This window comes from Nerophis lumbriciformis, linkage group LG14 (genome assembly GCF_033978685.3).
Source record: "Nerophis lumbriciformis linkage group LG14, RoL_Nlum_v2.1, whole genome shotgun sequence".
Taxonomy (NCBI): domain Eukaryota; kingdom Metazoa; phylum Chordata; class Actinopteri; order Syngnathiformes; family Syngnathidae; genus Nerophis; species Nerophis lumbriciformis.
In genome coordinates, this window is record NC_084561.2 from 24,418,824 (window position 1) to 24,431,323 (window position 12,500).

Consider the following 12,500-nt stretch of genomic DNA (forward strand, 5'->3'; position numbering starts at 1 on the left):
AGAAGTTACAAAATGTGTGTTTTGTGAGCAGACATGACTCTGTGGGCAGCACTTTCTGCTTGCACCGTGTGGGTGTACAGAAGCACTCGCACCACCATTGCCAGGATGCTCCTCATGGTAACTGGAATTATTTCATGGCAACGGTTCCATTGTACATCCATGTTTAAAAAAACAACAATATAAAGCAGGTAAAAGACAAGAAGATGATTACAATAATCCCTGTATCCTCGCAGTGTTCCCCTTTAAAGGGGGATTAGGGTGTGTGCCATCCATGAGATAAAGGTTCCATTGACCTTAAATTAACCCTATGTTAACCTACTTACTTGCCATGCTTTTGTCCTAAATACAGAGGTAAACTACAGTTGAAAATAAATACAAAAAAAACCTCTAGCCTACAGATGAATAATTTTGTCTTTATATTTATATAATGCCCTATAAATAAAACAAGATGTAATAAAAGTGTAGTCATGCAGCATTCACCTTTACTTGCTGCTCGTTTGAGGGTCTACTACTACTGTATATTGGATTAAGATCAGGTCACTGATATTGATAAAATATGTCCTGTGTTGTTGGGTCATTATCCATCTGCTTTTCAGAGCGCCATCCTATCAGTTCAGTTTAATGTGAGCAGAGAATACGGCTAGAATCACCTCACTCTCAGCTTGTCAAGTCTGTCAGCAGTCAATCAGTAATCAACACTAGTGCGCTTGTTCCTTTAGCAACCATCCCATAATACTGCTTCCTTGTGATGTGGTATGCTTTGGATCATGAGTTCTTATTTCCCTCTAATTTTCACATTTCATCGCCGGGACAGCTGAGCTAGCTTCCGGGGTTGGCCGACATCGTCTCACAAGATGTAGTTTATCTTTAAATATCCTTCTTGAAAATGGCCTTGCAAATATATGTGCTGTCTTGTCTAATCAGAAAAGATGCAGACGAGGCGTGTTGGCTGAGTTCTTAAAAGTTTACTCCACAGCGTGCTCATCGATAACCTCAAGCTGCCGGCATGTCTACGTTCAACAACCTAAACGGGGCTACTGCACATGTTCTTCACTACTGTGGCATGCTGGGTAATTGAGTTCTTATGTTACCTGGCTCGTAACATCGCTATATATCTGCCTTAGGCCAGCTAGAAGGCCTTACTGACAACAACTCGTGATCTGATTGGCTATCGCAACTGTCACACGCCAGGTTATAAAGCGCACTGTCGGGTTTTGAGAAAATGAAAGGCTTTTTTTTACATGCGCCTTGTAGTCCAAAAAATATGGTATAGGGACCGACAATACCTCTGGACCAAACTGTATAACAAACACACTTTTTGTCACTTTAGAGTGTCCGCCCTGAGATCGGTATGTCGTGAGTTCAAACCCCGGCCGAGTCATACCAAAGACTTTAAAAATGGGACCCATTACCTCCCTGCTTGGCACTCAGCATCAAGGGTTGAAATTGGGGGTTAAATCACCAAAAATGATTCCCGGGCGCAGCCACCGCTGCTGCTCACTGCTCCCCTCACCTCCCAGGGGGTGATCAAGGGTGATGGGTCAAATGCAGAGAATAATTTCGCCACACTTAGTGTGTGTGTGACAATCATTGGTACTTTAACTTTAACTTATGTTGCGTTTTGTGTTTTCTGATTTCTCCTTTAAATTGTAAATAGTTAGTTCTGACTTAAATAAACAGTGGTGACAGTGCAGTGGAAAACAACAGTTCTGCATCTATGAATCCAGTAGAGAACGCTGCCTCACTCAAGATTTTCCAGCAGGAAGATGCTTTGACAAAACATGTGTAACTGCTTTTTTTAAGTGTGTGCATGTAACCAAAAATAGGCATTTCTATGACTTGTTCTTACTTATTCGCGTTTCTTTTTGCCATCTACAGATACAAACCCTGTTTCCATATGAGTTGGGAAATTGTGTTAGATGTAAATATAAACGGAATACAATGATTTGCAAATCATTTTCAACCCATATTCAATTGAATATGCTACAAAGACAACATATTTGATGTTCAAACTGATAAACTTTTTTTTTTTGCAAATAATCATTAACTTTAGAATTTGATGCCAGCAACACGTGACAAAGAAGTTGGGAAAGGTGGCAATAAATACTGATAAAGTTGAGGAATGCTCATCAAACACCTATTTGGAACATCCCACAGGTGAACAGGCAAATTGGGAACAAGTGGGTGCCATGATTGGGTATAAAAGTAGATTCCATGAAATGCTCAGTCATTCACAAACAAGGATGGGGCGAGGGTCACCACTTTGTCAACAAATGTGTGAGCAAATTGTTGAACAGTTTAAGAAAAACCTTTCTCAATCAGCTATAGCAAGGAATTTAGGGATTTCACCATCTACAGTCCGTAATATGATTAAAGGGTTCAGAGAATCTGGAGAAATCACTGCACGTAAGCAGCTAAGCCTGTGACCTTCGATCCCTCAGGCTGTACTGCATCAACAAGCAACATCAGTGTGTAAAGGATATCACCACATGGGCTCAGGAACACTTCAGAAACCCACTGTCAGTAACTACAGTTGGTCGCTACATCTGTAAGTGCAAGTTAAAACTCTCCTATGCAAGGCGAAAACCGTTTATCAACAACACCCAGAAACGCTGTCGGCTTCGCTGGGCCTGAGCTTATCTAAGATGGACTGATACAAAGTGGAAAAGTGTTCTGCGGTCTGACGAGTCCACATTTCAAATTGTTTTTGGAAACTGTGGATGTCGTGTCCTTCGGACCAAAGAGGAAAAGAACCATCCGGATTGTTATAGGCGCAAAGTTGAAAAGCCAGCATCTGTGATGGTATGGGGGGGTATTAGTGCCCAAGACATGGGTAACTTACACATCTGTGAAGGCGCCAATAATGCTGAAATGTACATACAGGTTTTGGAGCAACATATGTTGCCATCCAAGCAACATTACCATGGACGCCCCTGCTTATTTCAGCAAGACAATGCCAAGCCATGTGTTACATCAACGTGGCTTCATAGTAAAAGAGTGCGGGTACTAGACTGGCCTGTCTGTAGTCCAGACCTGTCTCCCATTGAAAATGTGTGGCGCATTATGAAGCCTAAAAAACCACAACGGAGACCCCCGGACTGTTGAACAACTTAAGCTGTACATCAAGCAAGAATGGGAAAGAATTCCCCCTGAGAAGCTTAAAAAATGTGTCTCCTCAGTTCCCAAACGTTTACTGAGTGTTGATAAAAGAAAAGGTGATGTAACACAGTGGTGAACATGCCCTTTCCCAACTACTTTGGCACGTGTTGCAGCCATGAAGTTCTAAGTTAATTATTATTTGCAAAAAAAAAAAAAAAGTTTATGAGTTTGAACATCAAATATCTTGTCTTTGTAGTGCATTCAATTGAATATGGGTTGAAAAGGATTTGCAAATGATTGCATTCCGTTTATATTTACATCTAACACAATTTCCCAACTCATATGGAAACAGGGTTTGTAATAGGATGTAAAAATGGGCAGATACAACTATGGCTGTCATTCTGTTTACGTTTACAGAGTTTGGAACCCTGCGGTGACAGTTTCTCTCAAAGACATTTCCATTAACAGACACATTGACAATTTGTTGCCCACACATGAGCAGAATACGAAGGCTGTAAGGATCCGAGGAAAGCTTCATTAATTAATCCAGACTTTATACCTTCCCGGCTCCTCCCACTTTGCTGATCCCTTTTCAGCCATTAATACCTTTGTTACACTCTGGCTGGGTTTGATCATACAGTACATTAAGGCAGTGTTTTTCAACCTTTTTTCAGCCAAGGCACATTTTTTGCGTTGAAAAAATCCAGAGACACACCACCTGCAGAAATCATTAAAAAATGAAACTCAGTTGACAGTAAAAAGTCGTTGTTGCAATTGTTGGATATGACTTTAAACTATAAACAACCATGCATCACTATAGCTCTTGTCTCAAAGTAGGTGTACTGTCACGACCTGTCACATCACACCCTGACTTATTTTGAGTTTTTTGCTGTTTTCCTGTGTGTAGTGTTTTGGTTCTTGTCTTGCGCTCCTATTTTGGTGGCTTTTGCTCTTTTTTTGGTATTTTCCTGTAGCAGTTTCATGTCGTCCTTGGAGTGATATTTCCCGCATCTACTTTGTTTTAGCAATCAATATTTGATTATTGATATTTGATTCTTTGTGGGGACATTGTTGATAGTCATGTCATGTTCGGATATAGATTGTGGACGCCATCTTTGCTCCACAGTAAGTCTTTGCTGTCGTCCAGCATTCAGTTTTTGTTTAAAACTGAACTGGCTACAAAGTAGTTTCGTTTTGCATAGCCTTCCCTAAACTTCAATGCCTTTTCTTAGGGGCACTCACCTTTTGTTTATTTTTGGTTTAAGCATTAGACACCTTTTTACCTGGACGCTGCCTCTCGCTGTTTCCGACATCTACAAAGCAATTAGCTACCGGCTGCCACCTACTGATATGGAAGAGTATTACACGGTTACTCTGCCGAGCTCTAGACAGCACCGACACTCAACAATAACACATAATTTGACTATAATTACTGGTTTGCAAAAAATATTTTTAACCGTACAGTGGTTGAAAAACACTGCATTAAGGCACCTATTTATTTATCTAACGCTGCTATAAGACTCCTGCAGAAAGAGCTACATCCTTGAAATCCGTATTATACTGTGTACTTTTTTGTGTATTTTCCTTTCTTCGTCAGCTCTTGTGTTAAAAATCGTAGTACTGAAAATCACAATATCCTCACTTGCAATATGACTCATTTGTCACAGGCTGTGAGATATAATGCATTGATAAGTCGAACGTTTTATTTACTTTTATCTGCGTGTGTAGTGAATCTACGATATTACAAAAGTTTCTTAACTTGCTCAAAGTTTCACTTTGTGAATAAATGAACATTTCACAAGACTTTCTAATGTATTGAGATGCTCCTGTCGTGTTCTTCTACTATTGTTGCTTTCTCTATTTTTTATTAAATACAATTATTTGTGGTGAATAAATGCACGTAAAACACTTCAATATATGATATATTATGAAATAATATGAATAATTATACATTTTTTGCATAATGGATGTCAAATGACATCAAATACATTTTTGGGCGATTGGTATGGAGCCACCCCATAACTGTATGTAGATATGGCTCCGCTGAAGTGGCTGCTGGTTGCATCAGCTCTATCCTCTTTTTAATGTCCTTTGTCCTTAGTGTTCTTTAATGTTTCATTCTTGCTTTCATGTGCTTTTAACATGATTTTTTTGTGGTCTTTTTGAAGATGCACTGCAACCACATAATTTCCCCTTTGTAAGATAAATAAATATATTCTATCCTATATGGAAAAAAAAACCTTGTGAATGTTGTCTATCTGTGTTGGCCCTGCGATGAGGTGGCGACTTGTCCAGGGTGTACCCTGCCGTTCGCCCGAATGCAGCTGAGATAGGCTCAGCTGCATGGATGTATGTGTATATATATATATATATATATATATATATATATATATATATATATATATATATATATATATATATGTGTATGTGTGGGAAAAAAAATCACAAGACTATTTCATCTCTCAGAGATGAAATAGTCTTGTGATTTTTTTTCCCACACATACATATATTGCGCTCTACTACGGTATCGAGCACTATTTTTTGGATAACCTTATTAAGACATATATATATATATATATATATATATATGTGTGTGTATGTGTGTATATGTATGTATAAATATACATACATATGTACACATATATACAGGTAAAAGCCAGTAAATTAGAATATTTTGAAAAACTTGATTTATTTCAGTAATTGCATTCAAAAGGTGTAACTTGTACATTATATTTATTCATTGCACACAGACTGATGCATTCAAATGTTTATTTCATTTAATTTTGATGATTTGAAGTGGCAACAAATGAAAATCCAAAATTCCGTGTGTCACAAAATTAGAATATTACTTAAGGCTAATACAAAAAAGGGATTTTTAGAAATGTTGGCCAACTGAAAAGTATGAAAATGAAAAATATGAGCATGTGTAGCCGGGACGGGTCTGCAGGGTCCCGACTACGCTGTTGTGTGTGTAGTACTCTGCGTTCATTCAATGACATGGGACACGGGGCTGGTTCAACTTCTCACATTCACTTTTATTCCTGCATGAGGGTGACATGAAACACAAAGTGAGTGCAATGGTCATCTCCTCTCCACATAACTCCTCTCCCAGCGAGGGACAGCAGACTTGAGGGAAAGGAAGCTACGCACAGTCATATCCTCAAACTTTCAAAATAAAAGCTCAGATTTGTAAATATAAAAGAAATACAAAAATAAATCCACAAAACCTTGAATTATATTACTGGTAATCCATTTTTAAAGTAAAAAGAAACTGAAACACATCATGTGATGGATTTTGGTGAAATTAATAACAATAATATAAAATAACAAAATACCAAAAAATGCTGTTTCCTTTTTCTATCTGTTACATTCACCCCTCCTTAATTTCTCCAAAATCCTGAACATATGGAGAGTACTGTATTCAATAATCGAAAATGATGAAAGGGATACAATGTTCAAAATTCACTCAAACCAAGATGTCCCCTGGAATCTAAGTCCTTAAACCAGCATATAAAGCTACTTATATAATAAGTTCAGAGAGAACACTAGTTGATCAGGCTACTGCCTCTCCTAGTTAATATGATGCCTTGTACATCACATAAAATCTTGGTACACAATTCCACCAATGAGAACATTTCCCACATTAGACCAAAAGAGTACTTTTACTGAAAAACACTACAAAAAAAACCAGGCTATGCCTCTATTGTTCCACTTTAAAACAAAGTCATCAAAGACTGGGACTTTCTTCTGAACCCTTGTATACCCTTTGGTAGTGGTTTCTGCACCATATTCTCTATCAGTCTATTAACTGCCTTAACTACCCTGCCTGTACGTGTTCTGACAACATGTCTCTCGGGCCCTGAATCTTGTGTAGGTGCCTGACTATCATTCACTGTTGTGGGCATGATGTCACAAGGTCTTGTGTCACTTATGTCAGGAAGACTGGTTAAAGGGTCATTCTGCTCATTTGTTAAAAGGGACTTGGGAATCTCACTAGAACCAGGCGAGTCTCTTGGAGGTAAGATCTCCTCTCTTTGTCCTATGCTTCCACTGCCTGCAGTGTTAGCTTCAGAACTTCCAAGTGACAGCCGATCAGAGTCTCTGATTGGGGAACACGTTGTCTCATCCTCCTCTTCTGACTCCCTGTCCTCTCCTAATGACTCACAGTCAGCATCAGATGACTTGCACACCCATTAGCAGGTCTGGTCCTCTGGATTTTCATCCGCAAGATCACTCAAGGTATCAAGTGGCTGAGGCCGAAACTCACTGATCTCATCTGAGGTGCCTGGCTCCGGTTCTGCACTGGTTTGTTCAGAGATTGGTAAAAAGCTCACGTCCAAAATCAGGTTCCGATGTACCACCTTGGTCTTCCCACTCTCATCCTGAACTTTGTAGATGTGGTTTTGGGGATTGCGATCTATAACTGTATAGATTGAGGGCTCCCACTTGTCCGCCAACTTCCTTTTTCCTCTCTCTGCTTTGTTGGCGAGCAGAACTCTGTCCCCAACATTCAGACAGGTGCCTCGAATCTTTCTGTTATAGCCATCGGCTTGATGTTGCTGTTCTTTCCTTGTATGTTGTTGAGCGATATTAGCAGCTTCATGCAGGCTTGTCATCAGTTTGCTGGCGTAGGTGTTGTAGTCAACCACACTGGTATCCTTCAAGACCTGCTTGAAAACCATGTCCACCGGGAGTCTAGGGACTCGACCGAACATCAAGTAGAATGGGCCGTACCCAGTTGTCTCATGCACGGTGGCATTGTAGGCAAAAGTCAGTGTCTGTATCTGTTGTGCCCAGTGTTGTTTAGCTGCCAGGGGTAAGGAGCGTAACATACTGCCTAGCGTCCTATTGAATCTTTCAGTCTGCCCGTTTCCCATTGGATGGTATGCGGTTGTGTGTGACTTTGCCACCCCTGTGAGACTGAGGAGTTCTGAGATGAGTTTGCTTTCGAAATTGGCTCCCTGATCTGAATGTATCCGCTCTGGAAAACCATATATGCAAAATACATTGTCCCACAGCTTCTTTGCAACCTGTTTCGCCGTCTGGTTTACACAGGGGAAAGCATGAGCCAGCTTAGTAAAGTGGTCTGTTATGACCAAAACATCCACTGACCTCTGTTTGTTATCTTCAGCACTCCAAAAATCGATACACACCAACTCCATGGGTGCAGTGGTGCAGATGCTCTCCAGGGGAGCCCGGGCAGCTGGTTCAGGGCTTTTTGCTAGGATACATCGTTGGCAGCATTTCACATAGTCTTTAATGTCTCTTTCCATCTGCGGCCAGAAAAACCGCTGCCTGGCAAGGTGCAGGGTCCTGGCCTGTCCCTGATGTCCTGCGAGGTCATGTACACCAGAGAGAGCCTTGACTTTCAGGGCAGCCGGTAAGACAAACTGGTACCTTGTATGTCTAGTAGAGGGCTCTTTAAATGTTCTATAGAGAACTCCATCTTGAACCTTGAGACGATGCCACTGTTTACAGAGGGCTCGTGCTCTAGAGGCTAATCGGTTTCTCTCCCTCCTAGATGGCATATTTCCCCGTTCCACCAATAGTAGGACGTCCTGGATGTCTGAGTCTGACTCCTGACTACGCCGAAGCTCCTCAAGAGACAGGGCTGGGAGTGTGTCTTGTTGTGAGGGCACCATCTAAGGAAGAACCTTGAGAAACTGTACTGCTCGAGACTCTGCAGCCACTTCCCACTCAGTATGAGCTTCACAGATGGACTTAACAGCAGAAGAGCCCTGACCTCCAACTCGATTACAACCAGGAGCATGTGTGGTCACAGAGCATGGCTCATTTATCTGAAGACATTGAACCTTGCACCGAAAAACATCCTGTACTCCTTCCTCCTTTGTCCCCTCAGCCTCTGCCAAAAGATCCTTGTACGGCTCACTCATCAACCTTTGACTCACCGACCTGGTGAAGGGGTCCCTACTCAAGGCGTCCGCCACAATGTTTTTTGTTCCAGGGTGTGTTTGATGTCAAATATGTATGGAGATAGTTTTGCCACCCATCGCTGTTATGCATGCGTCGAGTTTCGGCTTGGTCATTATGTACGTCAATGGATTATTATCAGTCCATACTGTAAAAGACTGACCCTTTAACCAATGACTAAATTTTTCGCAAACACTCCACTTGAACGCTAAAAACTCCAAACGATGAGCAGGATACCTCTTTTGTGAGCCAGTGAGACTCTTGCTTGCAAAGGCGATTGGACGAGCCTTGGCTTCACCCTCTGAGAGCTGAGACAAAACTGCCCCAAGGCCGTCGAGAGAAGCGTCGATGGACAGGATCAGTGGTTTGGAGAAGTCCGGGTGAGCGAGGACCGCGCAGTTCAAAAGCTTCTCCTTGAGGCTGAGGAAGGAAGAATCACAGTCAGCTGTCCAGTCTGTAGGTTTGAGTTTTCTGAAAACCCCTGGCTTCTGATTGGATTTTCCAACCCTCCCTCTCCGCTTTTGACCTGCTGTGAGGGCAAACAAAGGTTTTGCGATTGAGGAACAGTTCGGTATAAAGTGTTGATCGTAAAATATCATACCAAGGAATGACTTTACTCTCCGAACTGAAGGCGTGCAGCCATCATCTTCCATTAAGTCTTTCTTTGTCATTTTGACAATCACTTCCACTTTTCCTGGGTCAACAGCAACCCCATCACCATCGATAATATGACCGAGGAACTTCACAGACTGTTGCAACAGGTGGCACTTTTTTGGGCTTAACTTCAGATTATGTTCTCTTAGCCTCTGAAAAACAACCTCTAGCCTATTGAGGGCTTCCTTTTCTGATGGGGCAAAGACCAGGAGGTCATCTAAATAGCATAACAGGCTGCTAAAGTTAAGGTCACCAAAAATGCGAAGCATCATTCTCATAAAAGATGCGGGACTATTACAAAGGCCCTGTGGCATTCGGTTATATTCATGTAAGCCCAGTGGTGTTGTGAAGGCAGTATATTTTTTGTCTTCTTCATACATGGAAAGGTTATAAAACCCTGATGTTAAATCCATGGTACTATAAACAGAGTTCCCACCGAGGGCAGCCAAACAGTCCGCCTGATGAGGCAGAGGGTGAGCGTCTTTAATGGTCCTCGCATTCAGCCATCGGAAGTCTGTGCATATCCTGAGGTCACCATTCTTTTTCCAAACCATCACGAGGGGGGAAGCAAATTCACTTACTGACTTTCGGATGATTCCCTGCTCCTCCATTTCAGTGAGGACCTGGCGCAGTTTTTGATAGTGAGCTGGAGGGGATATGGGAGGCGGAAGGGGCGGTCGTCTGTGAGTCGTATCCTATGCACAAAGCCTTTGGCTTCTCCACAGTCAAGATGGTGTTTTGAAAACACATCTTGATATTTTTCAAGCATCACCACCAGCTGACTCTTGGTAGCGGGGCTCACCTGACAACCATCAATGTCGACGTCTCCCAAGCCAAGGTCTTTCAGTCTCTGTTTCAGGTCAGTGTTATGAACAGTGTTTTGTTGGTCCTGTGTTTTCTTGTCTGTGTCATTCTCTTGCTGACAGGAGCCCTGCAGCAGTGTGAAGTCTTCGGCGGCGATGCAGGGAGAGACATCTGCTAGCTTGCAGTTTCTTTTTAGGGTGAGAGGCTTTTCAGTCACATTCGTCACTCTCATCGGAGTCCAGCCATCTCCCCACAAAGGTGTGACCACCCTGCCAACCATGATACCTCGGGGGACACACCTGGACGAAGTGGGCTCCACCACAGTGCTTCCAGGTGACATCGGGACATTACTGGGTAACCTGCCCCATAATAAGTACTCCCGCTTGGGTTGTAGTGTCACCGCCTGAGTCAGCTTAACTGTGCCCACCTTGTCTGGTACATCTACCCCTCTCCATCTCGTGAGGCTGGCCATCATCTCCAGAAACTGCTCACACTCCTGAGACTCCTGTGCACTGCATGAGATAAGTTTCCAGTAATTATCATCGTTCTTCAACTGCTGGACAACATACTTCAACATATTGGTGCCTATGATGATCTCATCTTTCTGACCAGCAACCACCAGGACTGGAACCGTGCACTTTACACCATACAATCCCAGCTCCATCTCATACATGCACTTGGGGCTCACCTGTACTCCTCCACAGCCGACCAGGATAATGCGCTGCGTCTGTTCTTTTTGTTGTGTCAGAATTTTCTCTAATAAAAGTCTCTGTTCTGCTGTCTCATTTATTGTGCATGCCATGGATCCAGAGTCGAGTAATCCTTGCAGCTGAGCAGAACCGTTGACTATCACTGGAGCATGAAATAATTCACCAAATGGTTCAACGCTATGGATGTTTTGGATAACTACTGTGCAATCTTCTGGCATTGCTTTGCACACATTAGCATACACCTCTTTTAAATCTTCTCCAACTTTGAGGGTTGTCTCTTTAACGCTCACACGCCCCCTCTCAAAATGTAAGCCATTTAGTTTAAAAGGTGCTGCACCTTGTTCTTCTCTAGACTGAGACTGGATGGGATGGGGCGGGGCATCATGTCTTGACCTACGTTGTCGACAGTCTCTCCTCCAGTGACCTGGTCGGAAACAACTCATGCACAGGTTCTCCTGCCTGCAGTGCATCGTGGTGGAGTGGTCTGTGGCCTGGCAGACTTTAAATGTACTTCTTTGGAAAACGTTTGCTTGCTCTCTATTTGGTGCTGCAGCTACTACTGCCTGAGCTTTCTGCTCCAAAACACGATGTAGCAGGCTGATGAGTGAGTGGATGCAAGCGTTCTCAACCGGGGGAGTGGATGATGGCCCTGTCATGTTCTGTTCACAGGTAAGCTCCCTCACATTGTCAGTAGCTACATCTTCCAGCGTTGAAATCTGAACATGGGCACCAACCTGCCGGTGTTGTGGCAGCCGGCATGTTTTCCCTTGATTTTTTGTCTTGGCCTCTCTCTGATGTTTGATGAGATGCTCCTGTACCTCATGCGATGTCCACTTCTCTGCTGTTCTACATTTCAGGACACTGGAGAGTGCAGGGTCAGGACAATGTTTCACAAACATCATTGTAACTTCATGAGCAGGGGTCTCTATGCACTTCCCTTGCCTCTTTAAACACTCATCAGCCACATCCACTGCTTTATTCAGGCGGATCCAATAGTCCATTGGATTCTCTCCAGCAAGAGGTAAGGTGTTGTAGAAATCTGCTAAGGGCATTGAAGAATATGTTACCTCACTGAAATGTTGTTTGAGAATGTCAAAAACAAGCTTGGGGTCCTCAGCAGGCTTTAAGGATGGGATGCTGCGCAGAGTGACCTTGACAATATCCCTAGCTTTTCCCATCAGTCTTGACATTATTTCCTGGGAATGTTCCTGGGGCGGAATACCCCTCTTCTTCAGGTAGACATCCATTACTTCTTCCCATTCATGTACTGTGTGTTTGTCAGTTCCATCACCTCTGAAGTGT